Here is a 27,264-nt window from a genome sequence, read left to right on the forward strand (position 1 = left end):
AGTGCTTAACCACCCTGACAGTTAAGAAGTTTTTCCTAATGTCCAACCTAAACCTCCCTTGCTGCAGTTTAAGCCCATTGCTTCTTGTCCTATCCTTAGAGGTTAAGAAGAACAATTTTTCTCCCTCCTCCTAGCAACAACCTTTTATCTACTTGGAAACTGTTATCATGTCCCCTCTCAGTCTTCTCTTCTCCAGACTAAACAAACCTAATTTTTTCAATCTTCCCTCATAGCTCATGTTTCTAGATCTTTAATCATTTTTGTTGCTCCCCTCTAGACTTTCTCTAATTTGTCCACATCTTTCCTGAAATGTGGCACCAGAACTGGACACAATACTCCAGTTGAGGCCTAATCAGCATGGAGGAGAGCAGAAAAAATATTTCTTGTGTCTTGCTTACAATACTTCTGCTAATACATCCCAGAATATTTTTTTTTTTTTTTTTTTTTTTTTTTTTTTTACAACAGTGTTACACTGTTCGCTCATATTTAGCTTGTGGTCCACTATGACCCTCAGATCCCTTTCCACATTCATTTCCCATTTTGTATGTGTGCACCTGATTGTTCCTTCCTAAGTGGAGTACTTTGCATTTGTCCTTCTTGAATTTCATCCTATTTACTTCAGATCACTTCTCCAGTTTGTCCGAGTCAGCCTCAGTGGATGCCCTTTGTAAAGGGCTCCCCCTCTGAAAGTACTGCAGCCCTCTGACCTGGGAGAGGTTGACACGCCTGATGCCCCCTGGGAACACACGGGACATGGCACCTAAACCCCCGGACTCCTCACTCCCAGGGCTTTTCCTTTCCTGTCCCCAGGAAGTGAGTCTCCATTTCAACGCCCTCTGAACAGCAACTCCCTCTGGGACAGCAGAGACAAGGGGGAGGTGGGGTCAGCTGTGACGGTCCTGCTGCAGCGTGTGGAACTGGTCGCACTGCGCTCCGGAGAAGACAACACAGAACGTGATGACAGAGTCTATGGGTGACGGGGGAGATGTGGCTCTCAGCGCCACCTGCTGGCTGACATGAGATACCGGGTTATACACTGTGCCCCAAATCCACTGTAAGTCTCATTAAAAATGTAGTGGTTTCCTTTGGCGCCCTCTGGTGGTGAAATGTGACATCTACTTCTTCATATCAATTGGTGGTAGCCGTGTTAGTCTGTATCCACAAAAACAAGAAGAAGAAGAACAGGAGTACAGCAAGGAGTCTGGTGGCACTTTAAAGACTAACAGATTTATTTGGACATAAGCTTTTGTGGCTAAAAAACCTCACTTCTTCAGATGCACGGAGTGAAAGTTACAGATGCAGGCATTATATAATGACACATGAAGAGAAGGGTGGAGAACTAGTGTTGACAGGGCCGATTCTTTATATCAATGTTCTCAAGAACAACCCCCGTGCTGTGCTAGGGGGTGCTGTGCTGCAGGGAGTGGGGGGCTCAGTAAGAGGCACTCTCCTGTCAGTCAGTGCTGACCCTGGAGGGGCTGCCTTTCTGGTGAGCTATAAAAACCCGAAGCTCTGACCCCTCATGGTCATTAAAGACCCCTCCAGTCTTGCAGTGCAAATCCTACTGTCCTGGGCAGGTTCCTTCCCGATGCCCTCAGGACCAGTCTGCCCCCCCCCCCCCCCATCACATTTATTTTATTTTCCCCCTTCCAGAACACGGCCAGTTTGACCGAATCAAGACCCTGGGCACGGGCTCATTTGGGAGGGCGATGCTGGTGAAACACAGAGAGACTGGGAATCACTATGCCATGAAGATCCTGGATAAACAGAAGGTGAGACGCCCGGGCTGCCACAGAGATCTGGCATGAGGCCAGGGAATCCCCAGTGCGGGGGAGGGATTTGGAGCTGAACCCTGTGTGAGTATGCAGGAGAGGGGAGTGTGTGGGAAGCGCAGGGGGTGCTGCACCAGCAGAGGACGATCTGATGTTGCTATTTCCTTCTCTCTCCCAGGTAGTGAAGCTCAAACAAATTGAGCACACCCTCAACGAGAAACGGATCCTCCAGGCCATCAACTTTCCCTTACTCATCAAACTAGAGTATTCTTTCAAGGTAGGTGTCCTCTCCTTGCCAGCCTGACCCTGGGTTATGTCTCCCCCCCTCCCCTCCCCCAATCCCCTTGATTTGTTTCCTATTTAAAACCAAAACTATGCTGAAGGGGTCGAAGGGCACAGTCTGCGTCTCTTGTATCTTGAGACCAAACATTCCTGGCGTGACGTTTGGGATCAGGTTTGGAGCTAAGAAAAAATCAGTTTGGATCATTCCCCTTTTAAAAAAAAACCACCCCCCCCCCCCCCCCACAGGAGTACCTGTGGCACCTTAGAGACTAATAAATTTATAAGTCTCTAAGTGCCACAAGTACTCCTGTTCTTTTTGCAAATACAGACTGACAATGCATGTGACTCTCCGCTGCGGTGCCTCCCGCTGGTTGTCCAGGAAATTAGCTCTTTTCAGCCAGGATCCCCCTCTGCCAGCTGCCATCTCACCTGCCACTGGCCCCGTGTCCCTCCTGGACCCTGGTGCCCTTCTAGATGAGGGTGCTGCCCCCTGGCAGTACCCCCTTAGTCTGGGTCTCCCCTCCCCAGGGAATCCCCACCCCTATCCCTCCCTTGCCTCAGTGGCAACTGTCAGTCATCATCTAGCCTCTGCTTACTGGGGCAGACTGCAGTCTGTACCACTCATCAGCAAAGGGGGGTCAGACCAGCTGACTCTGCCTAGGTCTGGGCTGCCCCTCTGCAGTCCTAGTACCCTTTTGTGGACCTCATCTCGGCCTGCAGTCTGGAGCTCTGCTAGGCTGGAGCTCCCCAGCTCCCTCTGCCCTCAGTACCTGCCTCAGCTTCCCAGGCAGCCAGATCCTTCTCTCTCAATGAAGTTAGAGAGAGTGTGTCTTGGCTGCTGGTCCCAGCCCTCTTATAAGGGCCAGCTGGGCCCTCATTAAGCCAGCCACAGCTGTGGCTGCTTTCCAATCAGCCCAGCCTTTCCCCTGCCACAGCCCACTCCCAGGGCTATCTTAAGCCGTTCAGGGCAGGAGCAGGGTAACCACCCCGCTACACAGACTAACACGGCTGCTTCTCTGAAATCCCCTTTTCCAGTCTCTTCTGTTCTGCTTTTGACTCTAGGTTTTGAACACTGATACTTCTTCCCCCCCTGCTCAGTTTTGCTTTCGTTCCTAGTCAGTTTCAGTTTCCGGCTCCCTTGCGCTGGCCCTAGGGCATGAGCTCTGGCTTGCAGGGGAGTCTCAGGGGAAGTCCTAACTTCACGCACAATTGGCTTTGTGGAGACTTTGAGACCATCACGTGGGATCACTTCCTCCTGATGGAGTTTCTGTGAAAGCTAAAATTCAGGCCCCAGCGACATAGGTGCTGACTTTTGGGTTTGCAGGTGGGTGCCCTCCTGAGGCCCCCCTCCCAAGGCCCCACCCCTGCTCCACCCCCTCCCTAGGCCCCACCCCCGCTCTGCCCCTTTTCCCACCTGCCCACTGCTCGCTTCTCTCCGCCCCCTCCTCCAAGCATCTCTGCCAGTTTTGGAGGGAGGCTATTCACATTAGAGAGACAAGGTGGGTGAGGTAATGTATCTTTTATTGGACCAGCTTCTGTTGGTGAGAGACACACGCTTTGGAGCTTTCACAGAACTCTTCTTCAGGAATAAGAACTCTGTGAAAGCTCCAAAACTTCTCTCTCTCTCTCACCAACAAAAGTTGCTCCAATAAAAGCTATGACCTCACTCACCTTGTCTCTAATTTCCTGGGAACAGGGCTACAACAGCACAGCAAACAAAAATGCAGGATTCACATGACCAGCACAGAGTGACCAGCACACCAGGGCACTATTTTCAGGATTTATCTTAGGGGGGGCGGCGCCTGTGGGGGGCGGGTCATTCAGCCCCTGCCCCAGGAGGAGAGTCCCCGTTGCTGATTGGCTGGTGGCCAAAAAAACAGCTAAACAGCCCTGCCGCAAAGAGCTGTTTTGGCCACAGCTGATCACCACAGCAGATGGCAGCTGCTCCCTGCTCTGCAAAAAACTGCTGATCGGTCCCCCTGCAGCCCCACCGAACAGCTGATGGGGCCCGTGGGCCCCAACTGGCCTTGTCAACAGTTGACTGCTGCCAGTGGGTGCAGAGCACCCACTAATTTTTCCCCGTGGGTGCTCCAGTCCTGGAGCACCCACTGAGTTGGTGCCTATGCCCGGCGATGGGGCTTGGACCCTCTTCTCTGAACCTGGATCTTTGGGCCTGTGAGCTACACACTGTGTGTAGGGGGGAGAGCAAAGATAGTTGTGCCTTTGAGCTCCACAGCACCCCCTGTGGCTGGCTTGATTAAAGAGGGACTGGCTCTGAAGGGAGACCTGTCTCCTGTCTGTCAGCCTGAGGTTAATGGGTTGTAGCAATGAACTGTCGTCAGCTTAGAGGAGGCTGCAGGATAAATCGCAGCCCCTGCGGGAGCCCGGAGGCCAGGGTGATGGGCGTGTTAGCAGCAGGCAGTGCTGGCAGAGTCATTTTCTTGGGGGCCCTCATCGTTCTGGGGTAAATAGCTTTGATCTCTAGCCCCTTGTCTGTAGAAGCTGCTACAATGGAAATGTCACCCCTGCTCCGTGCTGGCTGCCTGGGGCTGAGCTGTGTAGCTCTCGGGTGACACAGTAGCAGTGGGGCCAGCGGCTTCCGTTACACAGGCTGTCTTGCTGAACCAATCGATTCTCCTACAACAGCGTAAAATAAATACCTGAATCCGCAGATGTAAATGTGGGAGAACTTTGTTCAAATCAATGTGACTACTCTGGATTTACCCCGCTGAGCTAGGAGTCTGGCCTGGTACGTGCTGACTGGGTCCCATCAAGATACCACTAGGGTGTTGGGGCCTGTTTAGTTGGTAGAGGGTCAGGAGGGCCCATGTCACGCAGACCAGAACTGCCTGAGCAGGGAGACCAGGATGGGCTGAGCTTCCTTCATCCCTTTAGAGACAGCAGGGTTCAGGCTTCGTTCCCCTTACGCTCTAGGGCACCCACCTTTACCCTGCTCCTGGGGCTCAAGGCGTAACCCTCTTAATTTAGGCACCTAGCCTCACCCTTCGTGGGCTCAGGGCGTCACCTCACACTCTGCAGGTTTGCAGGGTCTTTCCCAGTGAAAGAACCTCACACAGAAATATCCTTAACCGCTGTTTATTAACAATTACTGTCATGGACTCACAGGTCGTGCCCACTCTTGGTCCGTGCAGTCCCTAGGGGAAACCCCCTTCAGTGTGACAGCCCTTCTCGGGGGTCCACTTTCTCTTGGGGGTTAAGCCCCTCCAGCCCCTGGAACTGCACCTCTCTGAGCCTTAGCACACCTGTCTCTCGCCGTGGACCCCCTCAGGGAGTCCACTTGCTCTGGACCCCCAAGGCCTCCCCTCCCAGAGAAAATAATGCAACCCTGTTCTCTAGACCGGAGCCACTCTCAGCCAGTGTAAAACAGGAGGGTTTATTGAGCATCTGAACACGGCATAGGAAACTCTCAGGGCCCTCGGGCCTGCCCTCCCTCAGCAAAACACATCCAAGTCTCGCCTGCATCCAGGTGGGCTCTGCCTGCTCTCCCTCTCCAGTCCTGAGCCCCCCTGCTTCCCAGCTGGGCATCCGATATCACCTCCTCCAAGCCCCGCCTCTGTCCATTGTCTTCTCTCCAGGTAAACAGGGTCGCCTGGGCCGCCTTTCCTCTCTTCTGTCCTCTGGCTGGAACCACTTGTTCAGGTCCCGGGGTTCTCTCTTCACAGCCCATTGTCTTCCCACTGGCCAGAACCAGTTAGGACTCCTGGTCACCAGTCCCTGGGGTATCCATTCTCCAGGCCATTGGCCAGGGTCCCATGTTCCGTCCCCAGTCCTCTGTAACAACAAACTCCCTCTCCCATCACCTCCTTAAACCAGTAACACCCAGGGAAACTGTGTCCCACCCCCTCTGCATGCAAACCATTGAAAAAAAAACAAGAAACCCCCCCACTTCATCACAGTTACCAGAACAGAATACACACGCTACTCGTACAATGCCCATCACTCCCAATAAGGCAAACTAACTTTCCCTGCTGGCCAGTCAGGATCAGCTCATCCTGGGGCTCCAGGTTCTGCATGGTGTCATTGGCAGGGTGTTGAGGTCTGGCAGTGCTGATGCTGGGCTGTGTCCTGGAGTTGGTTTCCCAAAACTTCCTTTTGGACCCAGTTTATATAGTGAAATTTGAGCCCTGCTTAGCTCTACCTTAACCAATCATTTTACTGAAGTATTACAAAATAATTCTCTGACCAATCCGAACATAGTGTGAAACAATTCTTTACCCAGTTGTACGCCACCACCTTCGCTGATGTACACCTGGCAAAATTAGTTATGTAACAGAAACAATCAAAGAAGCAGACAGATAAACAATAGAGAAGTGGGGACCAGCAAGGGAAAACAATCAAGACGTAGAGATTTCGCACCCACACTGCTGCTAAGTGATTCCTTTGAGCATCCTAAGATCTGTTTCTTTGCCTGGTGATGCTGGGCACTATTAGGACAGGAGCCTTCTTACCAGCCCGGTATTCCATTGTTCTGATATAATTTAGATGGAATGTGAGGATGTTACTTTCTGCTTCTTGGCTCCTGCTCTCCTAATCTGGCTGCAGAAAAAGGCCTCCAACCATACAGCATGGGGTGCTCAGCCCATGTCCCGCCTGGACCCTCTCTCCAGGGCTAGCTGGAAATTGACCCTGGGCTTGAGGGCAGGGGCAGTGGTCTCCGCTGGCGTGTGCATGGGTGCTTAGTGCTAATTTTCTCACCACTGAGCCGGGTAGGGTCTCACTAGTGGAATGGCTTTGTTGGGCTCAGCGGAGTTACTTCGGAGGCTGCTCTTTGACTTTGCAGGCGCTGGGGAGGATGAAGCCAGCCTGGTCAATTTCACACTCTGCTTTTGAGAAGTTTCACTTCCTGCTTTTGCTCCTTTGGGGTGTCCAACCTGGCGGCAGGTTGGGTTTCCCCTTTGATCATAGTCGTCGCAGCTGGGAAATCCCTCTTGGACCTGCCCGTCCCTGCCCCTAGACCAGAGGTATGGGGAGCGGTTGGATTTTCTAGGGCTCTAGCACTAAATACTCCAAGCAAATAAAGCTGGCGCCCTCTCATTAGTGAGTCTATTCCCCAGCCGCGTCTGTGCAGCAACTCCCACTGCAGGTGTGTGCCTGGGACCTTCGGCACCACAGCTCAGCCCCTCTGGCCCTTGAGCTAAAGGAGTAACAGCAGCAGCTGGCGGCAGTAGTAGGCTGTTATCTCGCAGGCAGTGGGTGCAGTGCATTGTGTGCTGTGTGGAAGCCAGGCCAGTGCATCAGGCTCCCTTGAGACATGTGTAGTTAGCGCCTTGAAAGGGATGGGGCTAATAACGGAGCAGGGATGTGGGGAGCAGTTTCATCCTGGTATCACAGGCGCTGACGGGGGGCCCCCTTGCCAGGGCCGGCTCCAAGCACCAGCTTACCAAGCAGGTGCTTGGGGCGGCCGTTTCTGAGAGGGGCAGCATGTCCAGCTGTTCAGCGGCAATTCGGCGGACGGTCCCTCACTCCTGCTTGGAGCGAAGGACCTCCCGCCGAATTGCCGCCGCAGATAGCAATACCGATCGCGGCTTTTGTTTGTTTGTTTGTTTGGCTGCTTGGGGCAGCCAAAACCCTGGAGCCGGCCCTGCCCCTTGCACTCCATTGCTGCTGCATTTCCTTCTAGGATAACTCCAATCTGTACATGGTGATGGAACACATCCCTGGCAGGGAGATGTTCTCCCACCTGTGGCAGATTGGGAGGTTCAGGTGAGCGTTGCCATGGGAGCCGATGTTGGGGACAGTGTTCCTAATGGTTAGAGCTGGTTGACGCTTAGACTCCTGGGTTGTCTCCCTGGCTCAGGGAGGACAGTGGGATCTAGCACTTAGAGCAGAGGGACTGGGAGTCGGGACTCCTGGGTCCTATTCCTGCCTCTGCCATTCACTCCTTGTGGGAAGCGGAAGAATCACTCTGTGCCTCTGTTTCCACAGCTGTGAATTTGGGATTTAGTTCAGTAAAGAACTAGACCTTTTATCCACTAGCAGCATCTGCAGCGACGCTGGCTTTGATCCTCATGCTGCAGGGCGTGACCTGACCTGATCAGTGCCCAGGCCTCTAGGAGCGCATTGGTTACTGGGACTCTGTAGCAGGGTGTTGTGGCTGGGTCCAACCACTAGGGGGAGATTTGCTCACCCAGCATTTGTTTGAAGCAGTTGTCTCCAAAGTAGGGGATGCGCACCCCAGGGAGGCATGCAAGAGGATACTTGGGGGTGCATGGCAGGAGGAGTGCATCAGGCAGGAGTCCAAGCGGCTTTTTTTTTTTTTTTGCTTCAACACGGCAGGGGATGCGTGCTCAAAAAATTTTTATTGATAGGGGTGCGCGATCAAAAACATTTGGAGACCACTGGTTTAAAGTATGGAGCCCTCAGCCACCTATTTGTAACATGGTGGCAAAAGCATGGTCCTGTCCCCACCCCCCTGAGGATAACAGCCTACTACTGCTGTTGCTAGCTTATGGCATTATTCTTCTAGCTCAAGTGGGAAAGGGCTGTGCTGAAGGTCCTGATTAAAACCCTACTGATGATGCAAGTGGGGGCTCTTATGGAGATCCAAGGGACTCATGACCCCCTGCCCTTCCCTGATTGCAAAGTGAGAGGAGGGAGTTCTGGATAAATAAAAGGGGGCTTGAGGAGGCACTGATTCTGCATCCCTGACTTGGTTGCTAAGGGGCCTGATTCTGTATCCCTTAAGAGTGCTGGGGGCCCTGATTCTGGGCTCTTAAGGAGGATGCTGGGGGCACTGATTCTGGGCTCTAAGCGCGGTCATGGGCTCCCCCTTCCATGATTGCAAACTCTAAGGGTTCTGGCTGGATAGTGGTGGGGGGAGGGGTTGATCCTGGCCTGGTTATAAAGTTGGGGCCTGATCATGCTCCCCTGGCAGACCCAGGAGTGTGTGTGGGGGGGTACAAATGTTGACCCCTCACCTCATCCCCAACCCCCCTTCCCCTCCCTTTTCAGGTGGAAGCTCTCTTTATCCATCCTTCCACAGCCCTCAATTCATCCCCCACCCCATCCCATCCCTCCCCTCCCCACCCCAGCTCACCTCCGCCTCCTCCCATGAGCGGGCTGCAGCGTCCTGCTGCACGCCGAGCGCTTGCGCTGGGAAACAGCTGTTGGGGGGGGAGGAATGCAGCGCTTGGGGAAGAGGCGGGGCCAGGGCGGGGCTTTGGGGAGGGATCCAAAGGGGCAGGGAGGGGGCGGAGTCGGAGCCGGGGTGGCGGGGCGGGCGCGAGCACCCACCCGCGCCAACAAAAGTTGGCGCCTGTGGTGGCGGCAGTCGGCCATTGGTGCGCCAGGTTGCCTTGCTCGGCCAATGGGCGCCGGGCTGGGGCGGGGTCCTGAGTCCGATGCACAACCACAACCACAACCGCCGCCACTGGGGGAGGGGAGGTGATACCGGTCTCGGCGGCTCCAGTTCAGCCTCCGGCGGGCAACGCGGCCAAGAAGGGCGGCGAGCTGGAGAGCGGTGAGTGGGGGGTGGGGAGAGCGCGGGGCCTGGCGGGGGGATCGGGGCCCCCGGGGGGAGTGGGGAGAGGGGAGAGCGCGGGGCCTGGCGGGGGGATCGGGACCCCTGGGGGGAGTGGGGAGAGGGCGGGACTCGGCGGGGGGATCGGGGCCCCCGGGGGGAGTGGGGAGAGGGAGGGACTCGGCGGGGGGATCGGGACCCCTGTGGGGAGTGGGGTGAGTGTGGGACCCGGGGGGGGAGCCGGGAATGGGAGGCCTGGTGGGGGGATCGGGGGCCCTGGGAGGGATGGAGAGAGTTCGGGGTCGGGGGGGGGGAGAGCGCGGGGCCTGGGGGGAGGAGTGCGGAGGGGGGAAACAGTAAGTGCGGGGGATCGGGGATCCAGGGGTAGTAGTGGTGAATACGGGACCCGCCTGCGTTAGGCTGTACTGGGCTGGGGAGAGCAGTGTGCCCGGGCCTGGGGGAGCAGGCCTTAGCAGCTCTGGAGAAAGGCCTGGTGAATCCGGGCAGGGTGAGTGTGGAGAGGACAGGCTGTTGTGGGAACCCCCCCCCCCTTTCAGCCTGCCTGGGACACCCAGCAGCTCTGTGCTGGCCTGGCTGCATTCCCCCCCGCTCCGTGAGCCCATAGCCCTAGAGCCTCTTTCCCACCTGTGTACCCCTGCCCTGTTCCTCCATGCCCCACACTGCTGCACTTTGCTGTTGCCTGCGCCCCCACCCACTGCACTTCATTGTGTGTCTGGAGGGGTCTGTCTAGACCAGTGATTCTCAAACTCCAGCTGTTTAGGGAAAGCCCCTGGCAGGCGGGGCTGGTTTGTTTACCTGTCACGTCCACAGGTTCGGAGGATCGCAGCTCCCAGTGGCCACGGTTCGCCGCTCCAGGCCAATGGGGGCTGCGGGAAGTGGTGGCCAGTAAGTCCCTTGGCCCGCACCGCTTCCTGCAGCTCCCATTGGCCTGGAGCTGCGATCCGCCAAACCTGCGGACGCAGCAGGTAAACCGGTCCGCCAGGGGCTTTCCCTGAGCAAGCAGTGGCCCGAGTTTGAGAACCACTGATCTAGGATACCCTTCTCCATTCACATTTAAGGTGTCTCTTTCTGGCCCTATGCCCCAGGGGGAGGGGGCAGGTTGGGGCTGTGGGGACCCTAGGGCAGTGGTTTTCAACCTGTGGTCTGCGGAGCCCCAGGGGCTAAAATTTCCAAAGGGGCCTGCAGCGCCATTCAAAAATGTTTAGGGGTCTGTAAATGAAAAAAGGTTGAGGACCACTGCCCTGGGGTATTGCACCCTGATCTCTCCAACCAGGTGTTGGACGCATTTGCAGGGGTGGTTTTGTTGGGATCCCCCATCTTCCTTCATCTTCCCACTCCTACACATCCCCTCTTAATTGCTGTTTCCCCTCACGCCTCTCTAGCCATAAGCTGAGAACAGTTAGCTGATCCCATCTCCCTTTGCATTGCCTGGATGCAAGTCCCACTGGTAGCGCTGCCTGCAACTTGTCCTGCTGGTTCAGGGAGCACCAGCCCTAGGGGTCCTGGGTCTCGGCTCCCCAAAACTTGCTAGTAAATGAATGTTTGCTGATCGGGGGCTGGTGCTGTAAAGGGAGAGGAGCAGGCTGGCAGTATAAAATGGGACCATCCAGTGGCCTCTGTGAGGGGAAGAGGGCGTCTGTTGCGATCAGACCCAGAGCTGCCACCGCACCCAGCAGCGTCTGTCAGTGTTAGGCCCCAGTATGCATGTGGGGGGTGGGGGGTCAGTGGCTGTTCACAAACGGGGGAGGAGGTTGGGGAAGACTGAGGCTCCCAGGTGCAGTGATTTGCCTGAGGTAAAAGAGCAAGTTGGTGGCAGAGGCCAGTCCCAGTTGGCTGCTAGTTCTGCGCCTCTCTAACCCTTGGACCCCACTGCCCTCCTGTGGTTGGGAACAGAACCCAGGAGTTCTGACAGTCTGCCTCACCCCTGCTCTAACCCACTAGACCCACTCTGTGCCCAGCAGTGATTTTTGAATTGTGGTAGCACCATGCTGAGATCGGTCCCAGGTACTGCACAGGTGCGGTGAGAGGCCTCGCTCCCTGAACCTCTCCCTCCTCGCTGGGGTTCAGAGCCCGGCTCCAGCCCGAATGTCTACAGTGCAGTTTTTAGCCCCTGAGCCAGCTGACCTGGACCAGCTGTGGCTGAGCCACACGTCTTTTATTGCAGTGTAGACACACCCTCAGGGAGTCTGGCGGGAGCTGAGATTCAAACCCAGGTCAGGCAGGGTAAGCGCTCTAACCACTGGACCACCCTTCCTCTGCTCAGCCTGCCTTGTGAGGCACAAGCATTTGCCAAAATGTCAGCGAATTGAAAACTGAGCAAAGAGGGTGTCCTGTTGTGCTATTAACTTGTGGAACTCACTGCCACCTGATTGTCATACCATGTTGTGTTTCTGAGAGACACCAGGATTCAGAACCCAATAAGACATTTAGGTGGACAGAGTGATAATAGTGAGGGGTAAGAAAATTCACCAAGGTGGCTGGAAAGGCTATTGACCTTCTCTCTTCAGAGCATGAGCCGCCCTCTGACAGAGGCAAGGAGGCATCTCCCCTCTGGCAGGTGATCTCATCTCGACAGGGGTCTTGCACCTTCTCCAAAGCAGCTGGTGCTGGCAGCTGGCAGCAGATCCTGGGCTAGATGGACCTTGGGTCTGAGCCAGTCCCTATGGTTTAAAGACTCTCCATGTAATGAAGGTCGATTAAGCTCTCCCCTGGCTGAGCCGCCTCCTGGGCTGCCTTGCTAACCTGCCTGTGAGCACAGGTGTTCCTGGCTTCCTCCTTGTGACAGCCAAAAAAGAAAAGGTGAAGTTGAGAAGCAGAAGGGCTGGGACGAGGCCTGGATGGGTTGGAGTCCCCCCCCCCCCGTCGTCCCCCCCCCCCCCCCCCCGCCCCAAGGCAGAGCACGCTGGGATTAGTGTGCGGCGAACGGTGACCTTGGCACGAGCTGGATGCTCCCATCTTCACCCCTGGGCGATGGCCCGCGCCAGGGCTGCTGGGCCACAGTCGGCTGCTCCCTTGAGCCTGGTGGTACTTAAGAAAACAAAGTTAAGCCTTGGAGATACAGGGCCGGCTCCCCAGCGGGTGCAAATCACCCTCGGGCCATTGGCGTCAATGGGGCCAGATCCTCAGCTGGTGTAATGTAGTTTTCAAGTCAATACAGCCATGCGATTCACGCTACCTGCGCCCCTGGCCCATTGACTCGGTGAAAGCACCGTCTGAGCTTTTTATGTTGTTTTATATCCGTTTTCTGTGAGGAACTTGGGCTCCGATCCTGCAAGGACACGGGCGTAACTCTCCTCCCATGAGTAACGCTCCCCATGTGGCATTAGGGTTTGCAGAGTCAGGGCTGCGGGCAGTGCCACGCTGGATTGCCCAGTATACCACTGTGCACGTGCCAGTCGCCTATCTCCCGGCTGGCTCCGAGGCAGGTGCAGTAACCCCTTAGTGACGTTCTCTGAGTCTAGACTCTGCCAGTCTGGGATTAGGGGGTTCCTGTGTCCATTGAGATGCCACTGTTGGTGGAGGGGGGTGACTTGCCCGTCTCCCTAACCACGGGCAACCACCGTCCCAAGAGAACTGAGCAGCATCTGCTGAAAACGTCTGTTTCCTGCCACCACTGCTCAGTTTCACCTGGCAGCCAGGTCTGCAGCAGAAGCCTGGTTCTAACCAGCTCCCAGTGGAGCGGGCGGGCAGTGGTAAGGAGCTGATTGTGGAGTTCTCTGTGCTGTGGCAGACGGGCTGTGGCACTGCCACCTGTAGGCCTCTTTGCACTGGGCTTGGAGGTCAGTTCCCAGGCTGGTTTCTGAGCGATGAGCCTTGTTTTGTTGGGTGTGTGGAGTCAGGCTGCCCCACTAGATCCAGGGCTGGGGATAGAACCCAGGAGTCCTGAATTTCCCCCCTGGTGTTCAGCGCTGCTCACCACAACTGAGAAATGGCTACTGCCTTCCCTGACGCTGCCATGCTCCCCGTGGAGCCCCCTGCATCACGCCAGGCTCTTCTCCTTGGCGTCTGCACAGGGCTGGCAGGGTCCTTCCCGTGGCAAACAAGCTCTTGGCAGCCGCATTATAGTGTGAACCCGGGAGGCATCTACCATGTGGCCATGTCTTTCTGCCCGGAGCAGCTTACCCCGCTGAGTGCCTTGCTGTGCTGGTTGCAGGTGTTAGCCTGTAGGGGGCGCTTTGGGATCAGAAACTCCCAAATTTGGAAATCTGCTGGAGCCTCAGTGTTGGGCTCGCCTGAGGCGCTGCCTCTGGGGTTTGCACAGTGGAATTTTCACACATACACACCCCCCCATCACCCATAGAGCGATGCTCAGGGAGCTGATCTCCCAGCCTGCATGTGCTCCTGCCATCGGCTGGCTCTCACCGAGCGATTCCCCGGGGAGACGGGCATTTCCTATCACAAGTTAATTATTAAATGTGCCTGGGACAGGGCCGGCACTGCCCTTACATATTTTGCTTTTAAAAAGACACCTGTCGAAGGTTCTAGGCCGTACTACACCACCAGCCCTACAGCTTCAAACCTGGCAGCGTTACATGATCGGTCCAGCCGGAACTGAGCCCGGCAGCCGCCGCCCAGGGCTCCCTTCTGCCCTTTCATCTAGGAAGCAAACCCTCAGCCCTCTCCCTGCTGGGGTTGCCACTGGTCCAGGTTTCCCCATTTTTTGAAGTAGCTGTCCTGGGAAATCGGTCCAGTATACATGGCCAGCTGGCCAATTTTATGGGCTCAGGGTCATACTGGGTGTCCCATTTCTTGTACCTCAGAGGTGGCCAGCCCACTTCCCAGACCCTCTCATCTTGCCGGGGGGCACTTTCACTTTTCCATATGGTCATTGTAGTGGGGAGCATGTTCCACAGTCTTGATGACGTAGAAGAGAACTCCCTGCCAGCCACTCCCTTCCTGATAGCTTGGGGACACTACTGCCAGCAGCTGGGGCAGTATGGAGTGGGGGAGGCCCGCACAGGAAGGCTGGTTCCAGGCCATGGAGGGCTTTTTAGGCCATAAGCAACACTAAACATCAGCTGGAGATTTTAGGAGCTGAGATGCAGGGGCAGATCTGGCACGAAGTGACTCTAATTTCTAGGATCATCCAAGCCTTTCATTAGGGATTGAGCAGGGTGTGTGGGGGAAGCTTCTTTCCTAGTGAAGTGTGTTCTGGGCACACGTGGGGGACATGTGGGGAAGCCTTGAGGCCCTCGAGGGGAGCTGGCCTGCAATCCTTGCAGGGTTTGATGAATGTTGGAGGAGGCTGGGGTGTGGGGAGGTCTGCGCTACCTGCAATGTCCCTGTTCTGGGGTTAAATGGGGACCTTCCGCAGCTCTCGATGGGGCATCTGTATGTAATGGAAAACCTGCCGGGCTCGCTGCTGGGCTGTGTGCTGGCAGGATGGGGAGGGTGCTCTGGCTCAGACCCGTCGAGGGGCTGTCTCAGCCACAGTGTTCATTTGTCTGAGCTCGAGTGCGAGCGGTCCTGCTGCAGTCGAACACGCGAGCTTCTTCATCCTCGCTCGTGTGCGTCTCTAGGACTCCTGTGAGCACCTCCCGTGGCTCTTAGAACTGCAGTAAACTGAGCCGCTGGATGGATTTTCCCAGTGACTTGTGGGAGAGCTTGTCTGTCCTCTCTGGCCACCTCTGTCCCTCTGGCAGGAGGGAATCGTGGGACGCCGTTGGAGGACTAGTAGCACTTGAGGGAGGTTGGCCTGTGTCTACCCTACAGAGCAGTTGTCTTGGCAGCTGATGAGTTGGGCTAACTCGCACTGTCGCCCTTAGCATCTCTCGGGCCAGCCGATTTGTGGGTGGACTGGAGGCGACTTGAGTTAAGGGCTGCACCTGAGTTAACCGTGCAGTGAAGACCAGCCTGACCATGTATCTAAGCTCTCCCCATCTTGGAGCAGTTGCTTTCAGCTGGGCAAACTGGGCCATATTGGGCATAGATCAAAGATGCTTGCATTGAGCAACAGTGCAAGGGCAGTGGGTGTTTGTCTGCCCCCTGGGTGTGGTGTGGGATTAGTATGGAAAAGGCTGCCCATCCTACTCTGGCTCTGCTGGGATGAATTAGGGTCTGTGTGAGCCTTGAGGCGATTGCTGGCATTGGGCAAACTGAGTCACCAGGGCCTCAGGCATGTCCCGAGAGGTCAGAGTGAGTCCCAGGAGGGATCAAACCGGGGACCCCTCCCCTTTGCCTGCACTACACCTTCCCCCGGCACCATCTCGCTTCCTCTCTGTGAGCAGCTACAGTGTAACAGGGAATGGGAGGGAGTGGGCCTAGGAATTTAGGACAGGAAGTGAAGATGAAGAAATCCCAGTTGAATTGTGGTGGGTATTTCAGGGAGGCAGAATGGAATCACGCCAGGGTTCAACTCTGACTCTTGAGTGATGAGGAAAGGTTGAGGAGATCTCTGGAGAGGCAGCCAGAGCAGAAAATCACAAAAAGGGTAAAGGGAAAACGGGGATTTTGCAGACCTCAGGAGTAAAATAGGTCCGTAGCAGAGGTGCATTAAGTCTTGTTGATGGATAGGGAGATAAAATTAAGGATGTTAAAATGACTAAGAGCTGCTGAGCTGCTTTTTCTTTAATGCTGTCGAAGAAGAAATGAGGGGATAAAAAATGTCTGGACAATAAGGAAGTGCGTTATCTTTCTGTCTAAGGTCCTTATCTGGCTCTGGTTATTATAGTATCCGAGCGCCTCACAACTGGTAATATATTTATCTTCCAGTCTTTCCAGTGAGGCAAGGAAGTGCTATCATCCCCCTCTGTAGCATGGGGAAATTGAGGCACAGACTAAATGACTGCCCAAAGTTAGTCTGGGGCAGAGCAGGGAATTGAGCCAGGATCTCCCAAGTCCCAGGCTAGTGCTCAAACCATTGCACCAGCCTCCCTCTATGATGCAAAAGATCTGGTTAAATAAAACTTGAGGGGTAAGTGGATGCTAGAGAGAGAAATCGGCTGGCTTGATTGACGCACTTGGTTCTTGGAGGGAGTTTGTTGGAAAAGCAGGGGAAGAATGCCAGCCTGGCATGGATCTTCCTGAGGCAGAGAGCAGCGATCGCCCTCTGGCAAACCCGCATCACGTGAGATTGCTGCTGCCGTTTGTCTGACAGCAATGGCCCGTCCATCGGTAGGACAAACACACACACACCGTCTGGAGGGAGGGGAAAGGATTTTTTTATGCCACTTGCTGCCCCTGCCCCAGACTGCAGCCTGTGAGGTTTGTGTTGCTTCCAAGGGGTGTCTGCTTGCCCCTCGTATCGCTTGGAGTTTCCTCTGCTTTAAAGCTGTTGCCCTCCCAGCCCTGTGCAGGGGCAGATCCCCTGGCCTCGGCCCTCCAGCCCCCATGGGGCCAAGCCCTTATGCCCACCCCACATTGGCTCCCCTGGGCTGCCCACGCCCATCTATGTAGTCCCAGAGGGCTCAGATCCTGGGTGGCCCCCACCCTTGTCCCCCAGCTACGGCTCCCTGGTGGGGCCAGTCTGCCCCATGCTTGGCAGTGCCGGGGACCCCCTGCAGTGGCAGGCACAGGGCCCGGGTGGACTGGCCCTGCCAAGGAGCCATAGGCCAAGCGCAGAGGAGGCCACAGGCTGGGCCAGTAAGATGGAGGCCAGAGGTGAGCTGGGGTGGGGGCCAAGGTCCTGCTGGGGTGGGGAATGGGACACATATGCAGACACAGGGTCTTTCCCCTCTAGGGGGTGCTGGTTATTCCCATGCCCCAGGTCCTGTTCTGCCCCATAGGATATGGGTCACTTCCGTCACTCGTACCCTGTAGTAGCAGGTCAGAGCTGGCCCGAGGTCCCCTATGATGCCCCGTTCACCGGCCCGTGGAAAGGGTTTGGGTCTCGGGTCAGTCCAAGTTGCATGGATATCCAGTGTCACCACCCCATCGGCACTGACTGGGCCCCTGGCTGGCAGGGAGACCAAGGATTGGATGGGCCCCTTGGAACCGAGCCCTTATCTGTGTGCGGGGGTGGTGGGATGCCCTCCTACCCCTGTTTTAGGGGGGACCCAGAAGCCTCATTCTCCAGGGGTGGGAGTCAGGCCCCAATCCCAGCACTAAATCCACTAAGTAAGTAAAAGAAGGAAAATTAAGTGGTTTGGATTTAAAAAGATTGGGATTGGTGGTTGCCATGGGAACATGCTTTCATCTCTGTGATGTCCTGGAGTAGGGTTGTGGGAGGAGCCTCCCAGAAAGGGTTGGGGCCTTGACTCTGAATTTCTTGATGGAGGGTGGTGAGTCTTCGAATGAATTTTGCGGCTCGGGATGTGTTGGGGTACATGGCTGGGGGTGGGGCAGGAATGGTCTCTTCTTTCCTCCAGTGATTTGAACCGTGATCTTGAGGGCAGTGCCTTCCAATGGGATTGTTAAGCGCCAGTGGTCTGTATTGGGGGTTGGGAAGGTGTGTGTGTGGACCGATCTAGGGGTTTGTCTGGCTCCCATTAACGTAGGATCTGAGCCCCTCACGGTCATTAACAGACTCGATCCTCGCAGTGAGGCAAGAGAGTATTATCCCTATTTCACAGATCTGGACACTGAAGCACAGAGCGGGGCGGGGGAAGTGACTATCCCAAGGTCACACAAGGAGCTGTAGGCAGAGCTGGGAATTGAACTTCAGTCTCTTGAGTCACAATCCAGGTCCCATCCTCCCTGGGACTCAACCACCCCCAGCTGCTCCTCAGGGGTGAGCAGGATGTGAGGGGAAGTGTATGAGATGTGTGGAGTCAGGGGCAGGAACAAGGAACTGACTGATTTGGGGGGGAGGCAGAAGGGAAAAGGGACAAGAGACTGAATTGTCTAGAGGAGATGAGTGCAGCTCTTAGTTATGTTGCCTCCCTGAGGGGTTTGCTTCATGATCTGGTCTCAGTAAATATCAAAACAGTGGGTTCAAATTCTTTTGTGGCACCTGTGTAACTCTGCTGGGGTGCCTCTATCGCCCTGGTACCTTGGTTGTTACACCAGTGTGACCTGTGGGAGAATTTGTCCCCTGTAACTACTCCAGTGTGAGAATTCTGATTTCTGGGACGGTCTTTTAGTTCTCAGCATGGATGATATTATAGCAAACCCCGTCCTGGCAGGGTTTTAACCCAGGAGTCTCAGTGCTCAAGTGAGGTCTCTACCATGTCACCTGAAGGGGTGATAGCTATTAGCTGGTAGCACTAGTAAGCTGTCATCCTCTATGCAGGCCACATGCTAGATGTGATACCCTTTTCACAAGCATCAGGTTTCAGAGTAGCAGCCGTGTTAGTCTGTATCCGCAAAAAGAAGAACAGGAGTACTTGTGGCACCTTAGAGACTAACAAATTTATTAGAGCATAAGCTTTCGTGGACTACAGCCCACTTCTTCGGATGCATTTATTCCACTCTATATGCATCCGAAGAAGTGGGCTGTAGTCCACGAAAGCTTATGCTCTAATAAATTTGTTAGTCTCTAAGGTGCCACAAGTACTCCTGTTCTTTTTTCACAAGCATGTTATGCTATTACTTAAGATCATTTTTCCAGCCCCAGTGTAAGAGGATTCTGGCTCCTACGTCTCTTGCAACAGGCAGCCTGAGGAAATTCAAGGGACGCTGTCAACATAAAACTCATATACATGTGTCCTAGTGTCTAAAAATGTTACCGATGTTCACAGTTGATGCTGTTTGGTTAATGTTCTCTTGCATCTGACTGAGCGTGGGACAGGGAAATTCACCTGGCCAGTTGCACAATCTGTTTCTAGCCTCTCACCATCGAACTGTGTCCCATTCTGGTGTCTGTGCTTTAAATCAGATGAGGGGTGGGGAGTAGAGTGGGCTCAGAAAAGATCTACTAGGTCTGAGTGAGAGAGGTAAGAGGCTCAATCTGTTCAGTCTAACAAAGAGAAGGTGGCTTGATCACTATCGATAAATACACTACGAGAAGATTTCTGATAGCAGGGGCTCTTTCATCTCGTAGATGAAGGCAAGACAATTCATCCTTTGGAAGTTGATGCTTGAGAAATTCAAACTGGAAATAATGAAGAGCAAATTTTTAACAAGGAGTGGAATTGACCATGGAAACAGCTTACCAAAGGATGCAGTGAATCTTCCATCACTTGGAGTCTTTAAATCCAGGCTAGATGTTTCTTTCTAAAAGATCTGCTCTTATTCTCCTACAATTTGTTGGGCTGGATTCAGGTGTGACTGGGTGGAACGCCCTGGCCTGGGTTCTGCAGGAGGTCAGTCTAGAATGATGATGATCATTAAGGCCAGAAGGGATCGCTAAACTCAATGCAGCTATGAATTTTCTCGCTGCAAGGAAAGATTTTAGAGAGATTTATTTGAAGACCAGTGAAAATTTCCCCTCCCCCCCAACTTTTCACTGGTTCTGAAAAGTGGCTGGAGTCCTGGCACGGCCCAGGCCCACCTTAACCGATGGTTGGAGCTGTCGGAGCCTGGTCAATGCTCTGGCTCCAGCTGGTTTTAAAACTGGTTAGAATTGTTTGGGTGGGGTAGAGGAGGGGGCATATCCCCGTGTAGACAGGGCTGGGGTTGATTTAGATCTTGAATTTAGGGGCTGTAAAACAAGGCTGTTACATACCCCAAAGTCCCTAGAAATTAAGAAATTCCAAAGAGAACAGTTTGTTTTTTAAACCTTCCCCTGCAAACCAAACAGTGCAGCATTGTGACCTTGCAAGCTGCTTTGGCAGGCAGTGCCACCTAGTGCATAGGAGACTTGGGAGACTTGGGTTCTATTCCCAGCTATGACCTTTGGCAAGTCCCTTCCCCGTGCCTCAGTTTTCCCATTTGTAAAATGGGGCTTGTGATACTGAGCCTCCTTTATGAAGCACTTTGAGAGCTGCGGATGAAAAGTGCTAATTAAAGAGCTCAGTGTTACCTCAGACTTTTGATAGTGTGCGGTTGAGGAGATTCCCATGGGCCCTCTGTTCCCATTGTGCCATCCCATCAAGCAGCTTCTCCGTCATGATCCTCTAATGTCCCGGGGCAGCGACAGCCAACATGGAAAAATAACCTGAATGTAGCAATTGCCAGACTGGGTCAGCCCTGATGTCCATGTAGCATCAGCAGTAGAGGCTGCAGAGGAAGGGTAAAGAACCCCACAGTAACAGTTGGAGGTGTGGGGGGGGTTACTTTCCACCGCCATAAGTCTCATCCTGATGTCTAGTATTTCAGCTTAAACTCTGAAGCACAAGGTTTAATATCCATTCCAGAATTATTGTTGCAATTTAAATTCTAGCCCTGGATAGTCTTTATCCACGTGACTGTCCAGGCTGGTTTTGGTCTCAAGTTCATGTGGTGGTGAGTTCCACAGGCTAATTGAAAAGTGTTTCCTATTATTGGTTTAGAATTCCCTACCTTTTAATTCTATGTGAGTGTCCCTTCGCTCTTGTGGGATGAGACAGGAAGAACAGAAGCTCCTGCGTTCCTTCTGGTTAGTCTTTACCTGGTTAAGAATTGGATGGGTTTGTATTATAGTAGCACGTGATGACCCGATCCGAGGCCCTCAGACACCTACAAAGAGTTTCTGCCCTAAAGAGCTTTGAATCTAAAGAGAGCAGACAGACAATGGAGGGATTCTTAGCCCCATTGTACAGACAGGGAGCTGAGGGGAAGTCAGTGTCCAAATTGTGAATGGAACCCAAATCTCCCGAATCCCAGTCCCCTGCCTTTACCACAAGGCCATCTGTCAAGAGATTCCAAAGCCAGCAGAGACCACCGTGTTCGTTTCGTCCGATGGTTTTCAGCCTGTAGTCGGCAGACTCCTGGGGGTTTGCCGACAGTGTCTAAGATTTCCAAGGGGTCTGCACCTCCATTTGAAATTGTTTAGGGTTCCGCAGATAAAAAAGGTTGAAAACCACTGTGCTAGTCTGACCTCCAGCGTGGCACAGGCCATAGGACTTGCCCGTTTGACTTAGAGCAGATCTCTTAGAAAAGCATCCACATTTGTTTTGAAAATTGCCTGTTCTGGAGAATCTGCCCCAGCCCCTGGTAAATGGTGACAGAAAGCTGGCTGTAACGTAGGGAGTGGAGGGTTCTGTGCAGAGCCTAGATCTATATTTCATGCTTTCTCTTGCCTCCCCGCGCGCCCCCCCCCCCCTTGGTGTGTTACAACTTCCCTTCTCCCTGGTGTTCACAGACCCAGCTGGTTGCTGTTGGGGGAGCAGAAGCAGGGTTAAGGGGGGCGAGATGTGTATATTCTCCATTTGCAACTGCGTGGGTGGGCCTCAGTTGTTCAAAGATCATGAGTCCTTGCGGTGGCTTCTAAAGCGGGGTGGCTTGCCTGCTAGGCCAAAATGAACCTGTCTGGGTTAAATGGCCTGTACTCCCAGTGGTGCCTCCTTGGGTGCACAGGGCTGTTCAGGCAATGAGCATTCAACATTTCCCTGATGCACCCACTTCTGGGGTGACGCAGGGATTCCACTGCTGAAATGAACGACTAATGAGCTTCAGGCTGCCAGAGCAGACAAGCCCCTGGTTAGACCGGGTGTACCAAGTGGGGCTCTCACTGGTGCTGCACTATGAGGCTGACTGCCCTGAGGTCACCATCTGTGGCTGGGCCATGGTGCTCTGATTGCTGAGGAGGGCAAAATGCCATCTGCAGTGTCCGTTTGTCCCTCCTGCTGCTGCTCGTTGCTGGCTGCAGGTGGATGATTTTTAATGATCACGCTGGAATATTGTAAACCTTTCGTGCTGCGCCTGCGGGACCCACCACCTGAGAGGGCAGAAAATTCCCCTGGTCCTGCCAAAGCTGCACCTGCACAAGGTTAACCCTTTGGGCACCGCTCTCGCCAGCCTGTCGGATTGGCACGTGGAGGGGGGCAGCCCCTCGGGAGTGTGGACTCAGCTACATATCTGTTTCCCCCACCCCGATCAGCCAGTTAATTCCCTCTGCTGGTGCCTTCAGACTGGGCTGGCAATGGAATTGTTCTGACCTGAACACCCTGAGCACCCCAGGTTACATGGAAAGGGGTTTAGGCTCCAGCTCTGGAGGAAGGGCACTGATGGCCTGCTCCAGTCCCTTCCATGGAGAGTGGCTTCCAATCAAGCCCCTTTTAGGCCTTATAGTGATGGGGGGGCTAGGGAGGGGTGAAGCTCCAGCACAGGTCCCAGATGGGAGGGGCTGTCTCAAGACCCACCCCCGGGGTGCTGAGCGTGCAGCAGCTGGTGCAGACCTTCCCGCCCAGCAGTTTAGCTGATCTGCTCTTGTTGGCTGGTCAACGTCAAGGCTTCCATTCACCCAGGCGCAGCTCAAAGAAGCTGATCCTGTTGCACACGTGAGCAGCACTGACCTCAGCTGCCCCCAACTGGCTGTACTGACAAAGACCAGATGAGCCGGTAAGATCAGACTCTCAGCCCTCCAACCCGGGAGTCCTGACTCCTAGTAGCCCCGCTCCAACCCACTGCAATGTGAAAGGTGTTTGACAGGTGTCAGTCCAATTCCCCAAGGCAGGGGCCTCCCCATCACAAAACCATTTCCCTCCCATGTGGGAACTGTGTGGGGAGACCCCACCCCACCCCCAATCCCATGGCGGTAAGGCCTGAAAGGGGCTGGAATGGGAGCCCAGAAACTAATCTGCCCTTACCAGCCTCTCTCTTCAAAAGGGATAGGAGCAGTAACATGGCCTTTCCTCTTATGCAGTGAGTGGGGGCTGGGATGGGGCGTGTGTGTGTGCGTGTTTAGAACGGGTGCTGGGAGTCGGGACTCCTGGGTTCTAGTCCTGGCTTGGGGATGCAGCATGGTCTAATGATGAGAATGAACCCAGGAGTCCTGTCTGTCTGGGATGATTCTGTGACGGGGAGGTCTCTCCCTCTAGGAGTTGGATTGAGACCTGCCAAATTAATTTCACATTGGACTGGGTTTGATCTGCTGCCCTAGAGATGCTGTAGATCACACGCGCACACACACCCCTCCTGAGATGAGGGAGCTGCCAGGCCAGGTTTCATGGGATTCCACCCTCCTGTCCTGCTGCATGGGCCCATGTGCTGAGATTCCCGGGGAGCGCTGGTCTGCGGCGGCTGATGGAGCAGCTGAGAGCAGATGTGGAGCAGGGAGCCGATGCCTTTAAGGGTTTCATGTGAACCTGGCGGCGTGCCCAGCCCTGGCTCTCCCTCCCCCTTTGAGGCTGCTCCCATGGGGCGCTTGCTGAAACAATACCTAGCGCGCTCCTCACCGGGGCAGGCTGAGCCCTGAGCCTGGGAAGCGACCGGAGTGAAACTGGCTGCTTGCCACCCTGCTACTGTCCAGACATTTCTCCCCCCGCGCCTGGTCCGGTCCCGTCCCCCATCCTGTTTCTCCCTCCCTCCCCCCCAGCAAAGGGTCCCGGAGGTCTGGTTGGAAGCCGTGCAGCCATGGGTGAGCCTCGGGTGGCGTAGATAAGGAGGGCAGCCTGAGTCAGGATCCCGGCAGCCAGGAGCCGAAGTCTGCGTCACCGGGGGCGGCGGCATGGAGCTCAGACCCAGTGACCTTCGTGGGATTGAGGAAGGCTCAGATTTTGACTTCCAGTTCTGGATCCAGCTCTTCCTCTGGGTGAACTTGTTCAGCCGGCTGGTCCATTACCTTCTCCATGCCTTTGGGGGGCTGACACAGTAGCCCCCCTCTTCCGTTGCACCCACAGTGAGCAATTTCCTTTCCGGATTCCCTCCTGCCTGTGGAGTCCCGGTCTCTGCAGACCCCGGCTGTTTGGAAATTGAGACTCGCAAGGAAAGGCCTCCTCCTTCCCCATCCCACCCTCTTGCTTCTCCCCCAGAGCACTATCCGTCTTTCTCTGGCTTCTGCTGAAAGTGGCTTCCTGCTCCCGAGGTCAAGGAGCGCAGCAGCGCTTGTTTGGGAAAGGCAAAGTAAAGAAATCTCCAGGAGACGAGTCCTGGGTCGGTCAGTACCACCTGGAACTGCACGACACGAGAGTCAAACCCCGTGATGCTTCGAGATCTCCTCCCTGGGGTGCTGCTGCAGGGTGCTGCCGAGGGTTTCCGAATGTGGGTCTCTTTGAACGCCGCTTGGAGAGCCCCCTTGATGCGCTGCAACCCCCTGCTGTTCGTCTCTGCGAGCAGAGCCCCCAGCAGTGGATTTAAGGACCTGCACCCCTCTGACTCAGGCCTCACGTGAGCCACAAGCCCACCCCCCGATTTCCTTTGCAGCCCTAATGGCTTGGCCTGGGGGGCACTGTACTTGTAGAATGGTGTTTTTTCCAGGGTTCTGTCCGCCAATGCATGCAGGATCGGTAGTGAAGCCAGAGGGAGCCTCTCCCACTGCTTTCAGCCAAAGGATTTGAGAGGAGCGGAGAGCCAGGGCGCTGTTTTAAGCCCTGCTGTGTGGGTATTTTCCCCTTGTCACTGGCTATTGTTCTGGCAAACCCGTCCCATCAGCTCTGAAGCAGAATCTGTCCTCCCCTCACCCTCCAGGAAGTGAAACTGACTTGGCTGGCTGCGTAAGTGACTAGACTCCCCTACTCCAGCTCCATTCCCTTCACCAGGGAAACCAGCTCTCCGGACAGATGTGGGAGAGAAGAAACTGTTTCCAAGTCCCTGGATCTTCCCTGCCTCTCGCTCGAGGCGGGGAGGAGTGTGCATGGATGTGACTGGCCGGCCCTGAAGAGTCGCGCGCCGGTCTCTGAGTTGACAGCCACGCTCTGGGGCTGCTGCAGGGCGGGGGAGCTGTTGGATGGAAATTCTCTCTCCCGGTTAGAAGTCAAGAGCAATCAGCTCAAGCCCCCTGTCTCTGTCGGGAGTGGAGGAGTTTTGCTGAGGCTTGGGGCCGTTCCTCTAGTACCTGATCCTGCTGTCTTTTCCGCTGCTGGGAAATGGCCAAGGCTGGAGGATTCCTGGATCGGGGCCAAGCTTAGCGTCGACTCTGGTTGTGAGGGCCGGGGAGAGAGGGAGATAAATAAATGAAGGGAAACATGAGCCATGGAGCAGAAATGACCTGCCCCAACCCCAGTAGGAACAAAGGCGCTAAGATATCACCGCTTCAGAAGCTGGAGAGTCTGGCTGGGCGGATCTTCTACTGGGGGGCCGCGCAGCAAGACGGCCCATGTGTCCGAGCACACTGCCGCCTGGAATGAGCAGAGTGAGTTGGGATGGGAGCCCTGGGGGTAGGTAGGACCATATGCAGCCCCAGGTCCCGGGGGGTCGGGCTGCTGTGTTTCGGTGCTGGGGAAAAGAGATGCAGCGTCTGAGTCCTAGTAGGGATGCGGGTGGAGGGGGGTCTCCTGTGATGCAGGCGCCATTGAAGTTTGTGGTGGCTTCTGTGGGGAGACCACGGATTGAGTCTGGTCTGCCCAGCTCCCCCCTGGAAAGGTTCCCTGTGGGGCAGGGTCGAGATGAGGGGGAAGCTCACCCAGCAGATGAGGCCTTAGGAGCTCTCCGTTCCCAGTCACCGCTGGCAGCAGCTTGACATCAAGGAGCTTGTCTTCCTGCCCCTCCTGAGCCATCGGCCGTGTTGCGCCGGCCACGTGAGCCTCTTGCCATGCTGAGCTGATGATGGTGCTGTGGAGGCACGGGGTGGGACGTGGGCTCTGGAGATGGCAGCTCTTATGTCAGGAGGGCTAAACCCGCCAAGCCGAATGTGACTTCTCTCCTCGCTGAGGGTCTGCACCAGGGGTCCAAACCAGTTTGTGGGGCATGTGCTGCTCCGTTGGCTCTCGCTGTTCTGCTGATGGTAGCTAATCTCCCCATACACACAACCCCTCTGAAGGGAGAGATTGTCTTTGTTTTGTGATTGCGGGGGGTGGGGTGGGGGAGGGGGAACTGATGCGCGCAGAGGGGGGTCTGTGTCTAAAGTCTCGCAGGATTGGGGGCGAAACTGTCTATGGAACCCAGGAGACCTGGTTCCCAGTCTTCCATACTGGTTTAATGGTTAGAGCAGGTGCCTGGGCGTCAGGACTCCTGGGTTCTGTCCCCAGCTCTGGGAAGGGAGTGGGTCTATGGATTCTTCTCTTCCTCATTACTCCCTCTCTGTCTTTCTTCCCCTCTCTATTCCCACTCTCCCTCCATTCCAAAGGCCAGTCCCTGGTGTGTGGCACCTCCCGTTCCTCCCACTGCGCCTGGGAAGCTGCAGGCCAAACGCCTGGTCCTTGATTGCTGCAGATCTTTGGTGTGGGTGGGAGGCTGGGAGCTTGGATCTCTTTGCCCTGAGTGGGACAAGGACCCACTGGCTCCCCTCCGTGGGATAGTCATGGCTACTTCCCTGTGCTGCTGGGACAGATTTGTGCCCTCTCATGTGTAACTTACACGTCCTCTCTGACATCCTGTCTCATCTCACTCTTTCCTTCTCATCCACTTTCACTTCCTCCTTCTTTCATGCTCCCTCTTTCTTTCCCTCATTCCCTCCTTTTATCCCCCCCTCCCTATTTGCAGCCTGTCAAGTGTTACCTGGACGTTGATCAGCTCGTACTCTTGAATTAACTGCACAGCCGCTTGTGTCAAGGTCACATCCCGACTCGGTGGCCCTGGCCATAGTTTTGGGTGTGTGGGATTCCCATGGGGGATTTGGAAGTCCCCACACGACGTCTGTACTGGGGGCTCTGGTAGAGCTCGGCGGGGGAGGGGAGGGAGGATGCAGGGATGAGCTATCTCTGACCCGCCCACCAATCCCAGGCCCTGGGCTGGATGTTCAAACAAGGTTGTAACAATAGTGCCTTGGCAGGGTAACCAGGATTAAAATAGCAGATTGTAAAGCACCTGGTGCCAGCGGCTTCTCTGGCACCTTTAACCCTCTGCTGTCTCGGCCTTCCGAGCGCTGCCTCC

The 27,264-nt window shown here is 55.0% G+C and overlaps 1 long non-coding RNA gene and 1 pseudogene across 1 annotated transcript; one reads left to right on the forward strand and one right to left on the reverse strand.

Moving 5' to 3' along the window:
• Nucleotides 1-27,264, forward strand: part of LOC128828370 (cAMP-dependent protein kinase catalytic subunit alpha-like) — a 99,448-nt pseudogene that overhangs the window by 51,995 nt on the left and 20,189 nt on the right.
• LOC128828374 (uncharacterized) lies at nt 5,430-9,201 on the reverse strand. Its single transcript, XR_008443184.1, has 2 exons — nt 9,112-9,201; nt 5,430-5,846 (listed from the first exon to the last, which is right to left on the reverse strand). It is a non-coding gene; the product is annotated as an uncharacterized LOC128828374 (long non-coding RNA).

This window comes from Malaclemys terrapin, chromosome 23 (assembly GCF_027887155.1).
Source record: "Malaclemys terrapin pileata isolate rMalTer1 chromosome 23, rMalTer1.hap1, whole genome shotgun sequence".
Classification (NCBI taxonomy): domain Eukaryota; kingdom Metazoa; phylum Chordata; order Testudines; family Emydidae; genus Malaclemys; species Malaclemys terrapin.